The 22670-nt window shown below is 38.4% G+C and overlaps 1 long non-coding RNA gene across 1 annotated transcript; it reads right to left on the bottom strand.

Annotated features, from left to right (window-relative positions):
- Positions 1-3083: 3083 nt before the first annotated feature.
- LOC130737730 (uncharacterized) lies at positions 3084-4209 on the bottom strand. Its single transcript, XR_009018897.1, has 4 exons — positions 4093-4209; positions 3680-3838; positions 3520-3600; positions 3084-3387 (listed from the first exon to the last, which is right to left on the bottom strand). It is a non-coding gene; the product is annotated as an uncharacterized LOC130737730 (long non-coding RNA).
- Between the last annotated feature and the right edge of the window lie 18461 nt (positions 4210-22670).

The raw sequence follows: 22670 nt of genomic DNA, 5'->3' as shown, positions 1-22670 counted from the left end.
CAAAGGGAAATGCAAGTAAAATAAATCTTAAGTTTTTTGTTGTTGCAATATTAATGGTTTGAATAAGATATTAATCATCACTTGATGGAGATTGAGAAAAATAATAATTTATTTTTATTGTTTTTGATTGGTTGATGCACTATACGCATGTGGTGAATCAAATGTATTATCTGATTACCACATCAAAAGTTAAGTGACTAATTGTGTATTAACAAGAAATGCAAAGAAAAATGTCACAAGCTCGCTTTATTACAAACAAGACAAAATCTATAATTAAAATTTTATTAAAAAATCGTTTATTTGGTCTAATTTTAAATGGGTAATGCAATATGCACTTGTTGTTAATCAAGTGTATTATTTCGTTACCACAGCTGAAGTAAAGCGATTAATTATGAATTAAAGAAAAATGCAAGTAAAAGAAATCTTAAGTTTTTTTGTTGTTGCACTATTAATGGTTTTAATAGGATATCAATTATCACTTGATGGAGATTGAGAAAAATAATAATTTATTTTTATTGTTTTTGATTGGTTGATGCACTATACGCATTTGGTGAATCAAATATATTATTTGGTGACCACATCAAAAGTTAAATGACTAATTGTGTATTAATAAGAAATGCAAAGAAAAATGTCACAAGCTAGTTTTATTACAAACAAGACGATATCTTTAATTAAAATTTTAATAAAAAATTGTTTATTTGGTCTAATTTTAAATGGGTAATGCAATATACACTTGTGGTTAATCAAATGAATTATTTGGTTACCATAGAAGAAGTAAAGCAATTAATTATGAATTATAGGAAAAGGCAAGAAGTAAAAGAAATCTTTTAAGTTTTTTTTTGTTGCACTATTACCGGTTTTAATGATATTAATCATCACTTGGTGGAGATTGAGAAAAATAACAATTTATTTTTTCTGATTTTCAATGGTTAATTCAATACTGCTTGGTGGTTAAACCAGCATATTATTTGGTTACCAAGAAAAACTCAACATATTAAATACACAAGGGTTAAGAACATTGCACTATAATACATTTCTAAAGTATCTCTCGAGAAAACACTCCTTAGAATTAGACAAGCCATATAAACCATAGTAATATAACAAATTTGTCATCACTTAAAATTAGAAGCAATTAGACAAATCTTAAATGTAGTATGTGGGGATTTGAAAGAAACTTTGTTGAAAAAACATTTACTCCATGAATGAGATTTGCATAAAGGAGATATAAGCATTAACCCAAGAACAAACTCCCTATATTTAACATATATGAAATCAATAAAATTGACTTTCTAGTAGAACTTTCTAGGCATTAATGGAAGTGTAGGTTAATCAGGGCAATATCCCCCTTCTAAGCCAAGTTAAGAAAGGATATAATCACCAGTGTTATCAAATCGCAATCAAGGACCATCGCGGCGAGGCCAAGTTAAGAAAGGAGATAATCACCAGCCATTACTCTCACACACATCATAAAATCAATCCTGTAGAAGTAAATAATATTCCACTGATCAAATTGAAACGGAGCCTGAAAGAAACACTGTTCATAGAGTAAAAGTTAGGTTTTTTTACCTTTTCCAAACAGGGCTTTGAAAGAAACACTGTTCATAGATATTCCTTCTGCTTCAGCAATAGTATCAGCCATCTCAAATCCCACCTGAAACAAAATCCCAAAATTTGGGTCAGATAACCTACTTACATGCATTCATTCAACTATGCAGATGTAGCACACTCTGCAGTTCAATAATCAAAATCAACTAAAGCAAAAATCATGAACTATACAACAATAAAAATACATATACTAACATGGAACTGAATCAGTAACTGACATTGTGGTGGGTGGAAGCGTACTTCTTCCCGGGGTTTCCGAGGCCAACGATTAACCAGGGTTCGTTCTTCTTGGGTTGTATGGTGGGTGATGCAGCGGTGGTTATGAAAGCTGGAGAATTCTGAGCGGAAAGAACTTAGGGAACAATTGGTGAAAGCACATAATCGAATGCAGCAACAGGAAAATAAACATAGAAGGGACATCCAATATGAGGTTGAACATATGTTTTTGTGGTTGGCCGCTACGCGCCACTACCCGGGATTGACAACACTGTACATAATATATAATTTTACATGTTAATAATGAATAAATGTAATTATTCCTTTTGCTCTTTTAATGCTCTCATTTATTGAGAGCTATTTTTTCCCTTCCCAATGACCTGGTAAACGTCACAAGACTAATATCATTGAACAAATTAATTATTTTACTTTATCCCTATCGCATAAACTTCCCCTCCCACTTAATTCCTCCTTTCTCAGATGTAATACAGCATCTCTCCTTCTTCCCCCTCTTGTTCCCTTTTTCATCTTCACATTTTCTTCTCCTTATTTCTACTGCTAAAAACAGAGTCTCAACCCACACTCTCTAATCATTTTTGTTGCAGAATGCAGAGTAGAATCTCCTTCTTGTTGGAGACCTCTTTGCCACTAAGCATGACGAAGGACCGGAGCAAGTGGGCAGGTTTTAGGTCATTATTATGGTTGACACTTGACTCTGAAGTCTGAACTGAAAGATTGAAGAATCTTTGGACTTGGATGTGAAGACAGGAATGGCGGTGGCAAATTTCTCTATGGTTTCTCAAAGCAGAGTGTATTCCAATCTGCGCTCCCAAGTGAACAGGTACGCGAACGCACTACGAACTGGGATGCACATCCCAGATTGTCATTAACAGGGGGATAAGGACAACTTGGTAACAATAGGTGTGATCAATGGTTCAAAATTAGCAGAAAGAAAAATGAAAATCCAAACATTATCTTGAGAACTGCATATAGAAATAATTGTTCGAGATTCTTATTTCACTTATCTGTCACATCATTATCGGTCTAGAACAGGAAAGACATGATAGAAAATTAGTCCAGAAGTCCAACAACGGAATCAAGAATTGGACTGACATTCTAGATGCAAGTAAACCCCCCTGTAATGTGTTAGCACGACCAATGTCAAAGAGATTTAGGCATTGATGAGCCTTCCGATAGAAGCAAAAAAAGATAAAATAACCATTCACATAATCTTGCAGCACCCCACCCCTTGAGGCTGCCGGAAAAAGGAAATAACAATTATCAATCATGAACACAATTATAAAACATATTTAAGCAACTATCAAGAGTTTCAATTTTCAATTGGCAGCTATTAGCTACCTAATAAAGTAGCTTCAAAGGTTTTCGTAACTAAAATAGATGACATGATAACCAAATAACAGAAAGCAGTACTACCTGCTCTTGCACTCCCTCAAATTGGCACTTACGAGCAAGCATTACTAGAGCATGTACACCTCCAGCCAGTGCAACCTCTGTGCTACACTTGTCATCAGCTGCCAAATTAGCCAATGCACCAGCTGCACGTTCCTGAAACGCAAAATATAAGTTGTCAACCAACTGCTATATGCATTGCAAAAACAGCAACTCCCATTACTAATAAATAAGAAGCAATATATAGCATACTTAACATGCTCATAGCCATAAATAAAAGACACTTACTAAAACTCCATCTCCACTAGAAGACCACTTGAATATAAGTTCCACTAAAACTTTTATTCCACCAGCCTCAGCAATGGCGCCCTATGATAGAAGGCTCCATCATTTATACGTTAAAATTTGAGCATTAAATTTCAGGGGGAAATCAGATACTAAATTTGACCTTGTGCTCCTCTCCAATAGAGAGATTCCATAACCCTCCAGCAGCCTTTTCAGCCACCAGTTTGTTTGTTGACCTAGCCAAACTAGCGAGAATCTCAATCCCACCCTCTTCTGCAACAGCTTTGGCGACATGGGCATTGACGGACAAATTTGCAATGGCCTACAAATTAAGAAAGTTCAGAGAGCAGGTACACAGGCATTGGTTAGGTCAGGATTTTCTTTGGTCAGATTTGAGCAAAACATTCAAAGGCATCAGACAGTACAATAAATTGGACCACCGTTATGCTTGTAAAAAGCATCGGCTCTCAAGAGGACATCAACAAATAAAAATCAATTTATCTTATAATATGTACTAGTAAAAATGACTAGAGATGACCAATAGATCATATGCACACAAATGGGAAGAGAGAATACCTTAGCTGCCTCAGACTGAAGTCCTTCCCTCTAAGATTTTGCCAGGCCAAGAAGGAGGCGTATGCCACCCTCTCGCATAATTGCTTCAGCCCTTCCACAATCTATGCTAGCATTTTCTGTAAGATCAAGATTTAATCAGTAGTTGCATCTCTATATTTTAATGATTACAATTAAGGTTTTTGAGGATGAACAATTATGGTACTCTAACATTTGTCTTTTATAGTTGTGACAAACAGGTTCTGATTCTGACCCAAGCCGATTCCATCAGAAGAAGAAGACCCAAGGGTAACCAAAAAGAGAGTTCTAAAGCTTATCATGTTCGTTCAGAATAGTGGAAAATCCTTCAGAAGCTCTGAAGATAGAAGCTCTCAAGAGGTACTGAAGAACCGGAGTCAGAAGTTCTGAAGACCAGATGTTCCAGAAGGAACGGTCCTGAAGTAGAAGACTCAAGTTCTGAAGACCTGCAAGAAGTTGGCTCTGAAGACCCAAGCTATTCTAGCTCTGGCGTTTAGAAGTTCTGAGGAACATGTCCAGAAGCAGAAGTTGCAAGGTCAGAGGATCCAAGCTTTCGTTTGACTCTGATCAGAAGCTTCACCAACGTCCATCTGAAGCAATCCAGATCATAAGTCAGCTGGTGAAAGGACAGGTCGCTGTCATAGTACACATCGTACAGTCACAGCCTGTCCGCCACCTACCTCGTTCAGCCTAGCAGTATGATATTACAAGATTGCCACTCCAACGGGCAAAACCCTAGCAACAGCTACATCATATGCCTTGGAGTATATAAGGGCTGAAGATAGAAGAAAGAAGCTAAGAAACTTTGCTAATATTCTTGAATTCATTCTAACCGATCTCTTAGCAATATTTCTTCACTACTCTTAAACATCTGAGTTTACCACTAGCTTTTCAGAAGCGATTATTGTAAACCCAAAACCTTTTACAAACACTTTGTAAAGTTCCTTAAGAGACCAAGTTTGGTCGGATCTTGAGAGGACTGAATCAAGTTTGGTTCAGTGTTTAGCTAGTCTTGAGAGGATCGGTAGATCAGCTTCTTGAGAGTATACTAGTGAGAAAATCAGTGTACTGTTAGTCACTTAGCAGGTTGCAAGTGCAGTTGTAACATTCATTGATTTTAATGGATTGTCTTCATCAGAAGAAGGAAGAAATCACCTTCACGGGTGGACTGAATTAGCTTGAGCTTTTATCTCAAGTGAACCAGGATAAAATACTTGCGTGCTCTACTTCATATTCTTCAGCACCTAGTTCTTATCTTTAAGTTTGTCAAAACTTCAAAAGGGGAAACTTTTGTTTATAAACTCTATTCAACCCGCCCCCCCCCCCCCCTTTCTAGTGTTTTTCGCACCTTCAATTGGCATCAGAGCTCCGGTTCTGATTTATACACTTAACAGTGATCAGTGATCCATAACCTAGTGTGAAAAACAACGATGACCCAAGCCAATACTTCCGTTGACAACAACAACAACAACAATCAACTCAGAGCACCGGTCTTTGATGGTGAAAAGTTTGAGTACTGGAAAGATAGAATCGAAAGTTATTTCCTTGGCACTGGCCCAGATCTCTGATATAGTATTATACAAAAAATTATGAGAAACTATATGATATAGTTTAAAATCACTTTAAGCAAAATTAAGTGATCAAGTGTAGAAGTGTTAACAAGTTAGATATATATATATATATATATATATATATATATATATATATATATATCTATTCTTACACTTCGTATTATTCTTCTTCTTCTCTTTTACTTTTTATTTTCTATTCATCCCTTACAAACTGAATTGGTCCTTACGTGATCTTTTTCTTTCTTTCTTTTTACTTTGTTTTATTTCTTTCTTTTTTATATAGTTTGGGAGAAAATACTAATAATATTAATAATACTTCATTTATATAAAGCACACAGGTACAAAGAACATATCATCTTAAGCTTAATCGCGCTTATCGCTCTTAAGCCGATAAATAACTAATTAATTAAACGCTTAATCTTACCTGGGTTTTACAAGAAGTTCTGAAGATCAGAAGATCTGAGGATCTGAAGGTCCAGAAGCTCTGAAGGACCAGAAGTTCTGAAGGTCCAGAAGGAGAAGTTACGAAGGTCAGAGGATCCAAGCTTCCCTCTGACTCTGATCACCAAGCTTCACAAGTTCCAACACGAAGCATTCCTCTGATCAGAAGTCAATGGTTAAAGGCAAATGTCTCTATCAAGAAGTACAAGAGCAGTGTACTATTCTGACAAGCCTACCTACCAAGGTTCAGCCACAGCAGTTTCAGGAAGTTCCAGAAATGCCCTCCAACGGTCATATTCTCTCAACAGAAATATCCTTTGCACCTTGGACTATTTAAGGCTGAAGAAAAGAAGAAAGACTAGAGTGAGAAACCAAGAGCTGCAATACAAGAAAAGATTCAAGCCTCCACTCTCTTGATCTGTTCTTATTTAGTTTACACTCAGCTTATTCAGAAGCAAACCTTTGTAAACACCAACCTCAAACAGTTGTTTGATTTTCCTTAAGGGACCGGGTAGGTCAGTATCCTTAAGAAGACTAGGATATGTGTATCGTAGTGGTGATTCCTTTAGGAGATCAAGGTTGATCGGATCCTAGAGAAGACTAAGATAGTGAATCTTAGTGTGAGCTAAGTCAGTGTATTGTTAGTCAGTTGTAGGTTTCAAGTGGAGTTGTAACAATTATCTGATTAGTGGATTGCCTTCATTCTAAGAAGGAAGAAATCACCTTAACGGGTGGACTGGATTAGCTTGAGGGGTTTATCAAGTGAACCAGGATAAAATACTTGTGTGCTTCTCTCTTCTCTCTATCTTTATCCGCTGCACCATCTATCTCAGATTAACCGAAAATATTTACTTTAAATCTTAAGGGGATAGTTTTTATATTCAAAACTCTATTCAACCCCCCCCCTTCTAGTCGTTTTTCACACCTTCAATTGGTATCAGTTGGAACCTAACGAGTCCTTAGAGGATATGTTCTCCAGATTTCAGTTGCTCGTAGCTGGAATAAGACCTCTCAACAAAAGCTACACTACAAAAGATCATGTCATAAGGGTCATCAGAAGTCTTCCTGAAAGCTGGATGCCTTTAGTGACTTCAATAGAGCTTACAAGAGATGTTGAGCATAAAAGCACATCTGCATACTGAAGTGTCATGAACTAAAGCGTGCTGAACATCAGGATCAGACGAATAAGTCTATAGCCTTGAAATCCAATTCTGAAAAGGCTAAAGCTCTCCAAGCTGAAGTAGAAGAATCTGAAGAAATCTCTGAAGATTCTGATGAAGATGAGCTAACCCTGATATCCAGAAAGCTCAACTGCATCTGGAAGCACAGGCAGAGCAAATACAAAGGCTCATCAAAGGACAAAAAGTCAAAGAAGCACTTCAAAACAAAGAAAAGTCTGATGGTGACTTTTGATGAATCAGAGTCAGAGGATGATGACTCTGATGGTGAAGTTCAAGGACTCATGGCTATTGTCAAAGACAAAGAAGCAGAGTCAAAAGAAGCAACTAACTCTGAATCTGCATCAGAGGGAGATCCAGACTCTGACGATGAAAATGAGGTATTTGCTTCTTTCTCAACTTCTGAACTTAAAGATGCTTTGTCTGAAATTATGGATAAATATAACTCTCTCTTGACTAAACATAAAAAGTTGAAAAAGAATTTCTTTGCTGCCTCTGAAACTTCTGTTGAACATGAGAAAAAGATTTCTGAATTAAATGTGAGTAATCATGCTTTAGTTAACTCTAACTCTGTGCTAAAAAAATCAAATTGTTAAGTTAGAAGAAGTTATTGCTTGTGATGCCTCTGATAGTAAGAATGAATCTAAATATGAAAAATTCTTTCAAAGATTCCTGGCTAAAAGCGTAGACAGAAACTTAATGGCTTCAATGATCTATGGCGTAAGCAGAAATGGAATATATGGCATTGGTTATTCTAAACCTTCTGAAGTTGCTCCATCATCTCTTAAGAAAGGAACTTTCTCTATGTCAAAATATCATGCTCAAATTCATTTATATTATCATGTTGAAAGACCCAAAGTTGTCAGAACTTCTGGGCTAACTAACAAGAAAAGACCCAGAAAGTGGGTACCTAGGGATAAGATTATATATGTTGCAGATATCTTCAATAGGTTCATCGAAACTCCAACCATGGAACCTGGACAGTGGATGCAGGCAACACATGACGGGAGAAAGGCATATGTCCCAAGATCCAAAACTTGAACCTGAAGGTGAAGTTGTTCTTGAAGGCACCAGAAGAGTAAGATTTGGTCAAGGAATCATTGGTTTTTGATAAGAACCCCTCTGTTGATATTCTGAACGCTATTCATGTTAGAATTAATGATAAGCTTGACTCTGACAAGTCAAAGCTAGCTGAAAAAGCTTGCAGAGATGAGCATAACCGTTTCAGAAAGAAACAAAGACTCAGAACTTGTCAAACCAGAAGCAACAACATCAGAAGATGCTACTACAACTTCTGATTTGCATCATCAGAAGAAGAGTAGGTTCCTAGCTTCTCATTCTGAAGTATCTGAAGATGAAATTTTGTCCAGAATGGAGATGTCACCAGAACCACTTCTACTCTCATCAGAAGATATACTAATCAGAAGCGAAGTATCCCTTGGTATTCCTTCTGAGGGGGAGTATTTCGTTTTATGCTCTTACTAATTTTTTCCACCTTCATTCTTTTTGCTTATGACAAAAAGGGGGAGAACTAATAGTATCTTGACAACTCCCTTATGTGATCATTTTCTATGCTCTAACGATACATTCTGATTGATGTCATCTCTCTCAATGCTATGATACATATTATGACTCAATTAACTCTGATCACATACTTCAATATAGCTCAGAATCTAGATACTTCTAACGTGGTTGATATTAAGTATTAGTTTTAGGGGGAGCTTAGCTCAGAATCAAGCTCGAGTCTTGGATTCAGAAGGAGCAAGATAAACTATACACATCAGAATAAGTTTTAACTCTAATACCTTATACTCTGAGTGTATTCAGTTTATTTGTTTAGATTTGTTCATCAAAATACATGGTTTTGTCATCATCAAAAAGGGGGAGATTGTAAGATCAAGATTTGGTCATGTGGTACAACTCTATGTTTTGATGATAACAAGTATTTATTTGTGGATGAACAATGATGATACTCTAACGTTTGTCTTGAGTGTTTTGACAAACAGGTTCTGATTCTGACACCAGAAGATATATTCATCAGAAGATCTGAAGACCAGAAGATCTGAAGATCAGAAGTTCTGAAGATCAGAAGATCTGAAGACCAGAAGTTCTGAAGATCAGAAGATCTGAAGACCAGAAGTGTAACGCCCCGATTTTCTCGAGGGTCACTTTAGTAACCTTTCCAAAAACTAAATATGCTGACTAAACTTTCGAAGTCAATAATAACCAAGTATTTTTTTCCAAAACATGCTCTAGAGAATGCACAGTAATTACCCAATAATATATAACTTTATATCCAAAAGTATGGGTACAATTGAGTCTTTAAAGAGAAATATCAAAAGACTTCTTATGCCCAACAAGCTCCTTGTGATCTCCATACTGGGTAGACCACAAAATAGCAAAACATCAGAACCTACCATTTCTCTAAAACCAAATGAATACAAACTCCTATGATCATCCTACAAGCTTCAACCAACAACGGTAAGCTTTCTACCCAAAAAGCTCAAGCCGTACACAAGACTCTATTCCTCCTCCGAGGGATTCTCCTCGACGGTCGAACAATCAATCTCTCATAAGATCTACAACAGGATTCTGGCATCAGCGGACATGTAGTCAATCCCACGAAAGACTTACTGTGCGCTTCACCGAACTAATGTAAAGACATGACACTTGATCCGATCATCATGGATCCTCCTCATACGCAGCGTCACAGCAACTTTCCCAGAAGCATGGTGCTTGATCATGTTGCCGCCCATCACCTGGCAGTCGCCGGCCGCCCGAACACAAGCAATACATACAATGACGTGCGAAGGTCAACTTCCAGAATATATGTATATATATAATAGTAGGTCACACAGTATACACATAATCACATACTTATACGTTTCACGCTTACTCACGTAGATCAATCGATCACGTGGCTTACGTAAAATACGAGGTTGTCAATGACAAACCTCTCCCACACACATAACAATTAAATCACATTTAGCTTATCTCAAGCATATCAAAACTCATAGCACATATAACCTCATCATCAAGCTCAATCGACAACCCTAAGGTTAGTCTATATGCTCGTGCAAATGCAATGCCACATAGGCACATTAAGTGATCCGGATATAAACGCCATTTCCATATGAGGTAGGCGGGACAACACTTTGTCTGTCTGATACCCACTCCAGTATCGACCTCTGACTAGTGAATGCCACTTAGTTGATACCCACTCCAGTATCAACATAGTTGATACCCACTCCAGTATCAACATGGTTGATAACCTCTCCATTATCAACATCTGAAGGTACGACCACTGCATCGTCCTCAGAAGACAGGCATGGCCACTCCACCATCCTGACAAAATGTATGCATGCATGATATGAATCATGGTTAGCCAACAAACGGTTGCACTCCACTCCAAGTGGCCGAACTTTACACTACGACAGGTCACTCCACTCCAAGTAACTGTGTCGTCGAGTCTCGTCTTTCTTTCCTCAAAAATCATTAAATAAAGTCCCCAATTGAAATTCTCTTTTCTAAAAAGGATTGAAGTCCCCTTTGAAATAATCTTTTCTAAAAAGGATTGAAGTCCCCTTTGAAATACTCTTTTCTAAAAAGGATTGATTGAAGTCCCTTTGAAAATATCCTTCTCATTCTTTAAAAGTTTTGCAATGCAAATATACTCTTTTTTTAATTTACAAAATATGTGTACACTTTGATTATTTATTTTAGATGAAATTTCATAAGTAAATCATGAATAGGATTGTTCCTTTTCGAAAACTTTGGTAAATAAAAGATCCCACCCTGTATAAATCCTTTTGAGAAACCTCTTGACCAAAAACCACAGTAGATCTAAAGCATAGTTAGAGTCTCCTCTAACCGACACTCGGAAAAACCCTCCGGTTACACAAGCGATAGGCCGTCAATAGGTGATTAAATATCACAATAAAAGTACAAACATTATCACGACAAGCCATTATATCAAATAGCAAGCATCAAAGTGCTCTCACAACAATCATATAGCATAGATTCAATAATATAAATAGCCAAAGCGAATAGCTCAAAACAATCACATAGAATATATTCAATAATATAAATAGCCGAAGCGAAGTGCCCTCACCTTTGTCGCTTTCCTTGCAAAGTTGTGACTATCCAGTCGCGTCATCGCGCTTCGTACCGGCTCGCTTTCATTCCATTCTTCAGCTCCGACACGAACGCGCTCTCACACTTCGTATCCTTTGAAAATTAATCGCTTTCAAAATTTCTAAGCTTCAAGATTCTAGCTTCCGCTCCCAAACACAAGAATCTCTTCACACTTAATACAAACACTCAAGAATTTTCACCAAAAACCACTAACTCAAATAACTAATGCTATTGTGGGCATTATTTGAGTATGCATGGGTGGTGGCAGCTGGAGGTTGGACACGTTTTGTTTTTGAAATCCTTGTCATGCTATTTATTTACACCTCCTGCTTCAGAATTCCCGTTCAAGAGACACCTCCAGCTTCAATTTTATTTTCTAAACTTTTTCATCCTTTCGTACTCTCAGAAACTAGTAAAATAAAATTACAAAGTTCCTTAACATCCTATCCTATTAATGATGATGACAAGTTCTTCACACTATCTTCCTATATTTTAATTTTCCACCGCCCATCATAGCTCCTCTGTTCCAATCTGAGTTTATTGTTTATTACTATTTCCTTTTTGTCTTACTGATATCATAGATTGAGAAGTACATATTGAAATATAAATTGATTTGGTAGTGTAAGATTTAACTCATAGAGTTAAGAGAAAAATATAAGGATAATATATTATTATACCAAAAATTATGAGAAACTATATGATATAGTTTAAAATCACTTTAAGCAAAATTAAATGATCAAGTGTAGAAGTGTTAACAAGTTAGATATACATATATATATATATATCTATTCTTACACTTCGTACTATTCTTCTTCTTCACTTTTTATTTTCTATTCTTCCCTCACAAACTGAATTGGTCCTTACGTGATCTTTTTCTTTCTTTCTTTTTACTTTGTTTTATTTCTTTCTTTTTTATATAGTTTGGGAGAAAATACTAATAATATTAATAATACTTCATTTATATAAAGCACACAGGTACAAAGAACATATCATCTTAAGCTTAATCGCGCTTATCGCTCTTAAGCCGATAAATAACTAATTAATTAAACGCTTAATCTTACCTGGGTCTTACAAGAAGTTCTGAAGATCAGAAGATCTGAGGATCTGAAGGTCCAGAAGCTCTGAAGGACCAGAAGTTCTGAAGGTCCAGAAGCAGAAGTTACGAAGGTCAGAGGATCCAAGCTTCCCTCTGACTCTGATCACCAAGCTTCACAAGTTCCAACACGAAGCATTCCTCTGATCAGAAGTCAATGGTTAAAGGCAAATGTCTCTATCAAGAAGTACAAGAGCAGTGTACTATTCTGACAAGCCTACCTACCAAGGTTCAGCCACAGCAGTTTCTGGAAGTTCCAGAAATGCCCTCCAACGGTCATATTCTCTCAACAGAAATATCCTTTGCACCTTGGACTATTTAAGGCTGAAGAAAAGAAGAAAGACCAGAGAGAGAAACCAAGAGCTGCAATACAAGAAAAGATTCAAGCCTCCACTCTCTTGATCTGTTCTTATTTAGTTTACACTCAGCTTATTCAGAAGCAAACCTTTGTAAACACCAACCTCAAACAGTTGTTTGATTTTCCTTAAGGGACCGGGTAGGTCAGTATCCTTAAGAAGACTAGGATATGTGTATCGTAGTGGTGATTCCTTTAGGAGATCAAGGTTGATCGGATCCTAGAGAAGACTAAGATAGTGAATCTTAGTGTGAGCTAAGTCAGTGTATTGTTAGTCAGTTGTAGGTTTCAAGTGGAGTTGTAACAATTATCTGATTAGTGGATTGCCTTCATTCTAAGAAGGAAGAAATCACCTTAACGGGTGGACAGGATTAGCTTGAGGGGTTTATCAAGTGAACCAGGATAAAATACTTGTGTGCTTCTCTCTTCTCTCTATCTTTATCCGCTGCACCATCTATCTCAGATTAACCGAAAATATTTACTTTAAATCTTAAGGGGAAAGTTTTTATATTCAAAACTCTATTCAACCCCCCCCCCCTTCTAGTCGTTTTTCACACCTTCACTCAAGGTTTCAAACTCTGATTGCTGGAATCAGAGTGCTAAACAAGAGCTACTCTACTGGTGATCATGTCAAAAAGATCATTAGAGGCTTGCCTAAGGAGTGGATGGCTTTGGTCACTGCACTGAAACTTTCCAGGAATTTGAACTCCTTGAAGCTAGAAGAGCTTGTGAGTCATCTCAGAAGCCATGAGATTGAACTCAAAGAGCACAAGCCTCAAAGGAAAGACAAATCTATTGCTCTTAAGTCAAAATCTGACAAGGCGAAATCCTATCAGGCAGAAGAGGAAGATTCCTTTGAAGAATTATCAGATGCTTCTGGTGATGAAGAGCTATCTCTTTTCACAAAGAGATTGAGCAAGCTCTGGAAGAACAGACAAAGCAAGGGCAAAGGACCGAGGAAAAGTAAGGGAAGATTTGAATCTTCATCTGATCAGAAGAAGTCCTCTGGGAAGGAAGTCACCTGCTTCGAGTGCAAGGAATCTGGGCACTACAAGAGTGACTGTCCCAAGCTAAAGGAGGACAAGAGACCAAGAAAAGTCTTCAAGAAGAAAGCTCTTGTGACATTTGATGCGACTGACTCTGATGAAGCTGAGTCAGAAGAAGATGAAGCTGTGGAAGCTCCGATGGCTACCACTAGCAGAGATGCTGAAGCACATGATGATATGAGAGCTTCAGAAGATGACTCAGACTCTGAGAATGACGATGATGTATTCTCTAATTTTTCTCCATCTGAGCTAAGAACTGCATTATCTGAAATAATGGAGAAACATGATGTGCTTTTAAATAAACATAAAGAGCTTAAAAGAAAATATGTTGTTAAAACTAGTTCATCAGAAGTTCATGAGAAGTCAGTCTATGGACTCATTGAAGAGAACTATTCTCTTAAAAATGACAACTCTGTTCTTCGTGCTAAAAATGTCATGCTAGAAGATCAACTTGCATCATCTGATGTTAAACATGAAACTCTATATGAGAAAGCGTTTCAAAGGTTCCTAGCCAAAGGCATAGACAGAAGTCTTATGGCTTCAATGATCTTGGCATAAGCAGAAATGGGAACAATGGTCTTGGCTACTTAGGGATGGCAATGGGTCGGGTAGGGTGCGGGTTTTGCCAAACCCAAACCCAAACCCGAAATCAAAAACCCACACCCGCACCCGCACCCGAACCCGAAATGGGTGGTGAACTTAAACCCACACCCGAACCCATTGGGTTTCGGGTTCACCCGACCCGTACCCACACCCGCACACAACCTCAAACAAACAGTTGAACTCGGAAACCCGACCTGAAAAAGACTGTGAAGAGAGCTATATTATGTAATGTAACATTGTAATTGTCATGTTACTGTTAAATTAATATGCAAGATGCTGCATATATTGTACTGCACAAGCAGAATACTTAGGTTTCACTTATACAGATCCGGGTTCGGGTAGGGTTCGGGTGCGGGTTTGGCCAAACCCAAACCCGAACCCGAAAGTGATCGGGTAAAACCCGAACCCGAACCCGAACCCATTTAACTCGGGTTTTCACCCAAGAAATCGGGTCGGGTCGGGTCGGGTTCCCATGGGTTCGGGCTTCTCTGCCATCCCTATGGCTACTCCTAACCTATGAGAGGTGAGTCATCTGAGCCCAAACGCGAACCTTTGCATAAGCATTTTGTTCCCGCCGGTACTGTCATTCTAGAAAAGGTTATACCCAAGGTGATAAAACCAAAGGGAAAATTTAAACTTGACATGTCTAAATATTATAATCAAGTTCCCCTGTATTATCCTCCTGTTGCACCCAAAGTTCCGAGAACTTCTGGGAAAACTAACAAGAAAGGACCCAAGATATGGGTACCTAAGACAAAAATTATTCCTGTTGCAGACATCTTATGCAGCTCAGTTAAAACACCTATCATGGTACCTGGACAGTGGATGCTCGCGACACATGACGGGCATAAGGTCTATATTCCAAAAACTGATGTCGCTTAAGTCAGGAGGAGACGTTGGCTTTGGAGGAAACCATAAGGGAAAGATCATTGGAAAAGGTTCCATAGGTGATGAAAAAATTCCAGTCATTAATGATGTACTTCTAGTGGAAGGATTATTGCATAACTTGCTCTCCATAAGCCAAATAGCTGACAAAGGTTATGATGTGATCTTCAATCAAACCAGCTGTAAAGTTGTCAGTCAAACAGATGGATCTGTTCTGTTTTCTGGGAAGAGAAGAAATGACATTTACAAAATCAAATCTTCTGAACTGCTATCTCAGAAGGTCAAGTGTCTCATGTCCGTTAATGATGAGCAATGGGTTTGACACAGACGTCTAGGGCATGCCAGCCTCAGGAAGATCTCTCAACTAAGCAAGCTAAACCTCGTCAGAGGATTGCCTCGTTTGAAGTTCTCATTAGAGGCTCTGTGTGAAGCTTGTTAGAAGGGAAAATTCACCAAGAAGCATTTCAAAGCAAAGAATGTGGTATCTACAACAAGACCCTTGAGCTACTTCACATTGATCTCTTTGGACCAGTGAAAACTGAATCCATTGGAGGAAAGAAGTATGGGTTACTCATTGTGGATGACTACAGCAGGTGGACATGGGTAAAGTTCTTAAGGCACAAGGATGAAACACACACTATGTTCACCAACTTCATTACCCAAGTTCAGAAGGAGTTCCAAACTTCAGTGATTACTGTCAGAAGTGATCATGGTGGAGAATTTGAGAACAAAGCCTTTGAAGAATTGTTCAACTCTCAAGGGATCTCTCACAACTTCTCATGTCCTCGCACTCCTCAACAAAATGGAGGTGTTGAAAGAAAGAACAGAACTCTTCAGGAGATGGCTCGCACCATGATGCAAGAATCAAGTATGGCCAAGCACTTCTGGGCAGAAGCAATCAACACTGCATGCTATATCCAGAATAGAATCTCCATCAGACCAAGTCTGGAGAAGACTCCTTATGAGCTGTGCAAAGGAAGACAACCTGATATCTCTTACTTCCATCCCTTTGGGAGTACTTGCTACATGCTCAACACAAAGGTGCAATTGGGTAAATTTGATTCTAAAGCTTTAAAATGCTATTTTCTTGGTTATTCTGAAAGATCTAAAGGTTTTAGAATTTATAATATTGTCTCTCAAACTGTTGAGGAATCTATCCAAATTAGATTTGATGACAAGCTTGGCTCAGAAAAGTCAAAGTTGTTTGAAAGATTTGCAGATCTCAGCATTGATCCTTCGGAAGCAAATCAACCAAAGGACAGCCCAGAGGATGTTGCTCCAGAGGCAGAAGCATCAGAAAATGCTCCAACAACTTCTGATCAACTTCAAAAGAAGAAGAGAATAGCTGCCTCTCATCCAGAAGAACTGATTATTGGCAACAAAGATGCTCCTGTCAGAACTAGGTCCATGCTCAAACCTTCAGAAGAGACTCTTTTGAGTCCGAAGGGACTTGTATCTCTCATTGAGCCCAAATCAGTTGATGAAGCTCTTGAAGATAAAGGCTGGATTCTGGCAATGCAAGAAGAGCTAGATCAGTTCACCAAAAATGATGTATGGTCCTTAATGCCTAAACCCAAAGGTTTCCATGTCATAGGAACCAAGTGGGTATTCAGAAACAAGCTGAATGAAAAAGGAGAAGTCACGAGAAACAAGGCAAGACTGGTAGCTCAAGGCTACAGTCAACAAGAGAGAATTGATTACACTGAGACTTTTGCTCCTGTGGCAAGGCTTGAAGCTATAAGGCTACTGATCTCGTTCTTAGTGAATCACAACATAATTCTTCATCAGATGGATGTCAAGAGTGCCTTTCTCAATGGCTACATTTTAGAGGAAGTGTATGTCAAGCAACCTCCTGGCTTCGAAGATGACAAGCATCCAGAGCATGTCTACAAGCTCAAGAAGTCGCTCTATGGACTGAAACAAGCTCTCAAAGCTTGGTATGAAAGACTCAGCTCCTTTCTTCTGAAAAATGAGTTTGTAAGGGGTAAAAGTGGCAACACTCTTTTCTGCAGAACCTATAAGGATGATATTCTTATAGTTCAGATTTATGTTGATGACATTATATTTGGTTATGCTAATCCCTCTCTTTGCAAGGAATTCTCTAAGATGATGCAGGCTGAATTTGAAATGAGCATGATGGGAGAACTCAAGTACTTCCTGGGAATTCAAATTGATCAACGACCAGGAGTCACTTATATCCATCAGAAGAAGTATACCTTGGAACTTCTGAAGAAGTTCAACATGAGTGACTGCAACATCTCTAAGACTCCAATGCATCCAACATGCATTCTTGAGAAAGAGGAAGTTTCCTCTAAGGTTTGTCAGAAGCTCTATCGTGGAATGATAGGCTCTCTTCTTTATTTAACAACTTCCAGATCTGATATATTGTTTAGTGTGCATCTCTGTGCTAGATTTCAATCAGATCCTAGAGAGACTCACTTAACAGCTGTTAAGAGGATCCTCAAATATCTGAAAGGAACCACTAACCTTGGCTTGATGTATAGAAAAACATCAGAGTATACACTTTCAGGTTTTTGTGATGCTGACTTTGCTGGAGACAGAGTGGAAAGGAAAAGCACCTCAGGAAGCTGCCATTTCCTTGGAGCAAATCTTGTCACCTGGTCAAGCAAGAGACAGGACACAATTGCTTTATCAACTGCAAAGGCAGAATATGTCTCAGCTGCCACTTGCTGTACACAAACCATATGGATGAAGAATCATCTGGAGGACTATGGTTTGTTTCTGAAGAAGATTCATATCTACTGTGACAACACAGCTGCTATCTCCCTCAGAAAAAATCCCACTCTACATTCAAGAGCAAAGCACATAGAGGTAAAATATCATTATATTCGAGATCATGTTCAGAAGGGAACTCTATCATTATAGTATGTTGATACTGATCATCAATGGACAGATATCTTCACTAAGCCCTTAGAAGAAGATCAGTTTTTATTTATTCTTGAAAATCTGAACATGGACTTTTGTCCAGAGTAAGGTTTTTTTTAGAACTTCTGACCATGGTGCTTCTGAAGTCATCAGATGTTACCTATTCAGAAGGTACTCGATCAGAAGCACTTAACCCACCGGTTAAACTTCTGTGGTAGACAACAATACACGTGTCACTTCTTTTGTGACATAGTTCCTTGTGTCGTGTGGTGTATCTGCTATAATGATGATACCTACTCTCCTCCACTGTGTTATTTTCTGACTATTATTTTACAAACCGTTGATCTTGCTTTTTACTTTATGCTTCTTAAAATCTCAACGGTTACTATTAAACCCACTATACGCACGATCTTTCACACGATCTAATCTACACAATTACTCAAACGGTTTTCAAAACACTTGTGTGCATTGCATTTCATTCACTCTTCTCCCTCCAATATTTCCTTTCTCTCTGAACCCTAAACCTCGCATTCCTGAGAATCATGGGAAAATCTAGGAAATTGAAAGCAAATGTTACTGCTTCTTCCAAACTGACTGTCGAAGAGCAAGAGAAGCAAAGATTTAAAGAAGCTCAGCAAATTCTGAACGCGGCCAATGCGGTCACCTGCGTCAAGAAGATTGAAGAACTGGTTGTGTGCAACGAAGCAAGAGTGGACTTCGACAACCTGGCTGAGCATGGGGTTGACATCAGGGATCAAGTCGATTTGCAAGGTTGGTCTGGCTATTTCAATAGGCTCTGTGGTCCTATCTATTACAAGTTAGTTGTGGAATTCTGGAAGAATGCTGTCTGCAAAGACTACTATGTCGTTTCTCATGTATTAGATAGGAAGATTGTTATCTCTGAGGAATCCATTGCAAAATTGCTGGGAATGGAGTTTCAACAGGGCAAGAGAATCAAGAATGTGGATGCTAATGTTCCTGACATGAGGAAATTAGTGAATAAGGCCATTTATGACAACTGGTCTTTGGAGAAGACAAAGTATACCATAAAGAAATTGAAGCCAACAATGAAGATCTGGCAGAAGATCTTCATTTACTGCATTCACCCCAGAACAGGAGGAACTGATTACCTCAATGCGACTCAAAAGGTAATCATGTACTATATCTCTAAGGGTGAGCCTGTATGTCTTCCATTTCTGCTCTTCAACTGTAAGACCCAAGTTTTTCAGTTTATATCAAGTGAATAATATCCTATTCACGATTAGGGTCGATGTATCGTGAAAGGAAACCTGAACAAGAGTTTACTAAATGAAATAAATTTATGAAGGAGAAAGTTCAGGAAAAGTCTAAGGATTGTATCTAAATCGATAAAAGGTATAGCACGATCGATATACGCTTAAACCTAGGGCAGAAACCCTAGTGAATAGCTAGTTTTCACTTAGAGACACGTTGGGAACATATTCCAAAAATCTTCAGGGAAATGTTAGAATTTCTCTTAATCCATGTATAACAAGCGTTTCAAGGCGAAACCCTAGGATCTACGAACGTCCGATTCCAATCCTCGGAAGTTTGCCGAAACTAAAACCCTGATAGTTCAAGAACCCTAGAATCAACCGACGATGAGGACTTTTTCTATTCGGAGCTTCAAATGAAGATTCCACACGCTACACCCATTTCTCTTGATGATTTCAATCTTTCTTCAGAAGGAAGTTTTCTATTCCGACATCCACTGCAAAAAGTAACTTATCGGGTAAAATAGTTTTACACCGACTTTGTAGTAGTCACCTAAAATACAAGGAGACCTCTTTTTAGTTTTGGAATTCTTTCGCCAAAACATATCCTAGAATTCACGGAGAATGAAGCCGGAAAAATCGGAATCGCGAAACTTTCATTTTCCCGCGTTTTTCCATCCTCTATATATAGCATGAAAATGAGAAAAAATCACAAAACTTACCCATTTCTTCCCACCAAGGCCGCGAGCTTCACAAGAGGAGGAGGAGAAGAGATTTTCTTCATTTCTTGCTTGATCGTTGATTCAACAGTTGCTACTTGAAGGTATCGAGGTATAGTCGCTAATCCTTACCTCTGATCGTCGTTTCCGTAGCTTTTCACTATGTCTTTCTGTGCTCATAGTTTTGAGGTTTTTGCAAAACTATCCTGAATACTTCATTTTTCTATCTAAACATCTTCCCTACGTGCCCAAGAGCATGTTTAGCGAATAATACTGCGCCGATTCTCGAAAAACTACCGTCGAGTTTCAATTCTGCTTAAAATACCCATTTTGGGGCAAAGCTTCGTCCTTTGGACTGAAAACTATCGCCTTATCTTAGCGTTAGTAAGATTAGTCGCCATAATCGTCGTTAGTATCAACCCCATCTAATTTGTTTTTCGAAACTCTGATTTTGAAATTCTGAGCTGAAAATAATGACCAAAATACCCCTGCGACAGTTTTCGATCCGATAATTTTTCCGAGTTTAGATTCACCTTAGTTACGACTAATAATAACCTAGGAACCAAGTTTGATCGAAGAAAAATTGACACACACAATTACCATGTGTGGCCGAGAGCTACCCTAGGAGGAGGAAGAAAATTCTTTTTTCGAAAACTTGTCCTTTCGCGCTAGATTATCGTACCTCGGAGTATATGCTACTTCGTGTAACCTTAGTGAGAATTGATTGCTGAGTTTCTGATTGATTATGATGGAATTCTGTGGTTTTTGCTCTAAGGTTCTTTTGAGGAATTTCCCGAAGAACAAGGAGCTGATTGTGAAGGAGCGTTTGAAGAGAACCCTGGAGAATCTACAGGTGAGGGCTTCTCACTGAACTATTAGCTAATGCTTTAGGTGTCGACGTATTCGACTTGATTTACTGTTTATGCACTTGTTTGTGTTTGACTGGAAAAATGTTTTCTGAGGCTTCGGTTGACAATGTAGATTATTCATCTACTGACTGTTTTTTTTGAGTTTGAATCATATGCTATGTGCTAAATGGTTAATTTAGGATGTGTGATATCTGCTCTATATGCTAAGTGCTACATGATTAATCTAGGATGTGTTGATATATGTGCTATGATTGTTGAACTATGCTAATGTAACTATGCTATAACACATATATCTGTTATGCTTCAGAGTGAGGATAACGGGCATGTCATGCCGATTTTATTTTAAGATTTTGGGAGAGTTTGACGGGACGAACGGAGTTCGGGCCTTGTCATTGATTTAGTGGATCGAAACATTCTCTATGAATTACTTGGGGTTATGGGATCTTTGAAGACTCATAGGAAATACGATAAAACTAAATGGAAACTATTTTTACAAGGAAAATTCATAAGATATTAAACAACATCTAAACCTTTAAAATAAAGATAACAATCTCGGATGCAAGTTTAGTTTTGGAAAATGAGAAGTGTCGTCGAATCCAAATTTTGGGGAAACTGTAAGTTCCTGAGTATGTCGATACTCCTTCGCTCTTTGAGCAGTTTGTTTAGCCATCCAAGGGATGAGCCGAGAAGCTTCACTGAGGCGTGAGACCTTGTGAAAGCGTGAATCTTCACTGAGGCGTGAGACCTCGTGGAAAGCATGGATATTCACTGAGGCGTGAGACCTCGTGAACAGCATGGAACTTCACTGAAGCGTGAGACTTCGTGCAAGTGTGTAAATTCACTGAGGCGTGAGACCTTGTGAAAGCATAAAACTTCACTGAAGCGTGAGACTTCGTGATTTTATAAGACTCCACTGAAGCGTGAGACTTCGTGAGAGCATTGATGACTCGAAGAGTTATCGTGAGTGTTTGCACTCATTTTACGATTAATTGTATTTTGTCATAGAATCGACTTTTACCTTAGGGTATTCTTTTTAGAGACAATAAGTTAGCTAGAACACGTGGCGACGTGTCGAGTGAGGTCGGAGACGTTGTTTGACTAATCACTTTGCATTCATGCACTCATTTTGAGGTATTAACACGGGACGAACTCCGGACCTCGGTGGATTCCAAAATGGTCATAAGACCCGGATTTCCATATAAGAACACTGCGGTGATTCTTAGTAGCAGACGGAAATGGCAGACCTTCGGGTTCAGTGCTGATCTGACTACACTTTGTGTGGTATAAGAGACACGCGAGCGGAAATGGTCCCACCGTTGCTGGTGCTAGGATTGACTCGTTGATGCTCATCCGTTCCGGAATGCATTTGGTTAACCGGCATTGCATTTCATGCAACATGCATACTGACTTAGTTGCTGAGTGTGATTGATACTTGTTAATCTTACTTGATGCATGTTAATTGTCATTATTATCGTTTATATTCATTGTGAAATATACAACCCTAGGATGCTATCTCTAATTTATAAGCCTAAGTGGCTACTCCTTATCTTT

Source organism: Lotus japonicus, chromosome 2 (genome assembly GCF_012489685.1).
Source record: "Lotus japonicus ecotype B-129 chromosome 2, LjGifu_v1.2".
Taxonomy (NCBI): domain Eukaryota; kingdom Viridiplantae; phylum Streptophyta; class Magnoliopsida; order Fabales; family Fabaceae; genus Lotus; species Lotus japonicus.
The sequence above is the reverse complement of the archived record's forward strand: the minus strand, read 5'-3'. Positions and strand labels throughout refer to the sequence as shown.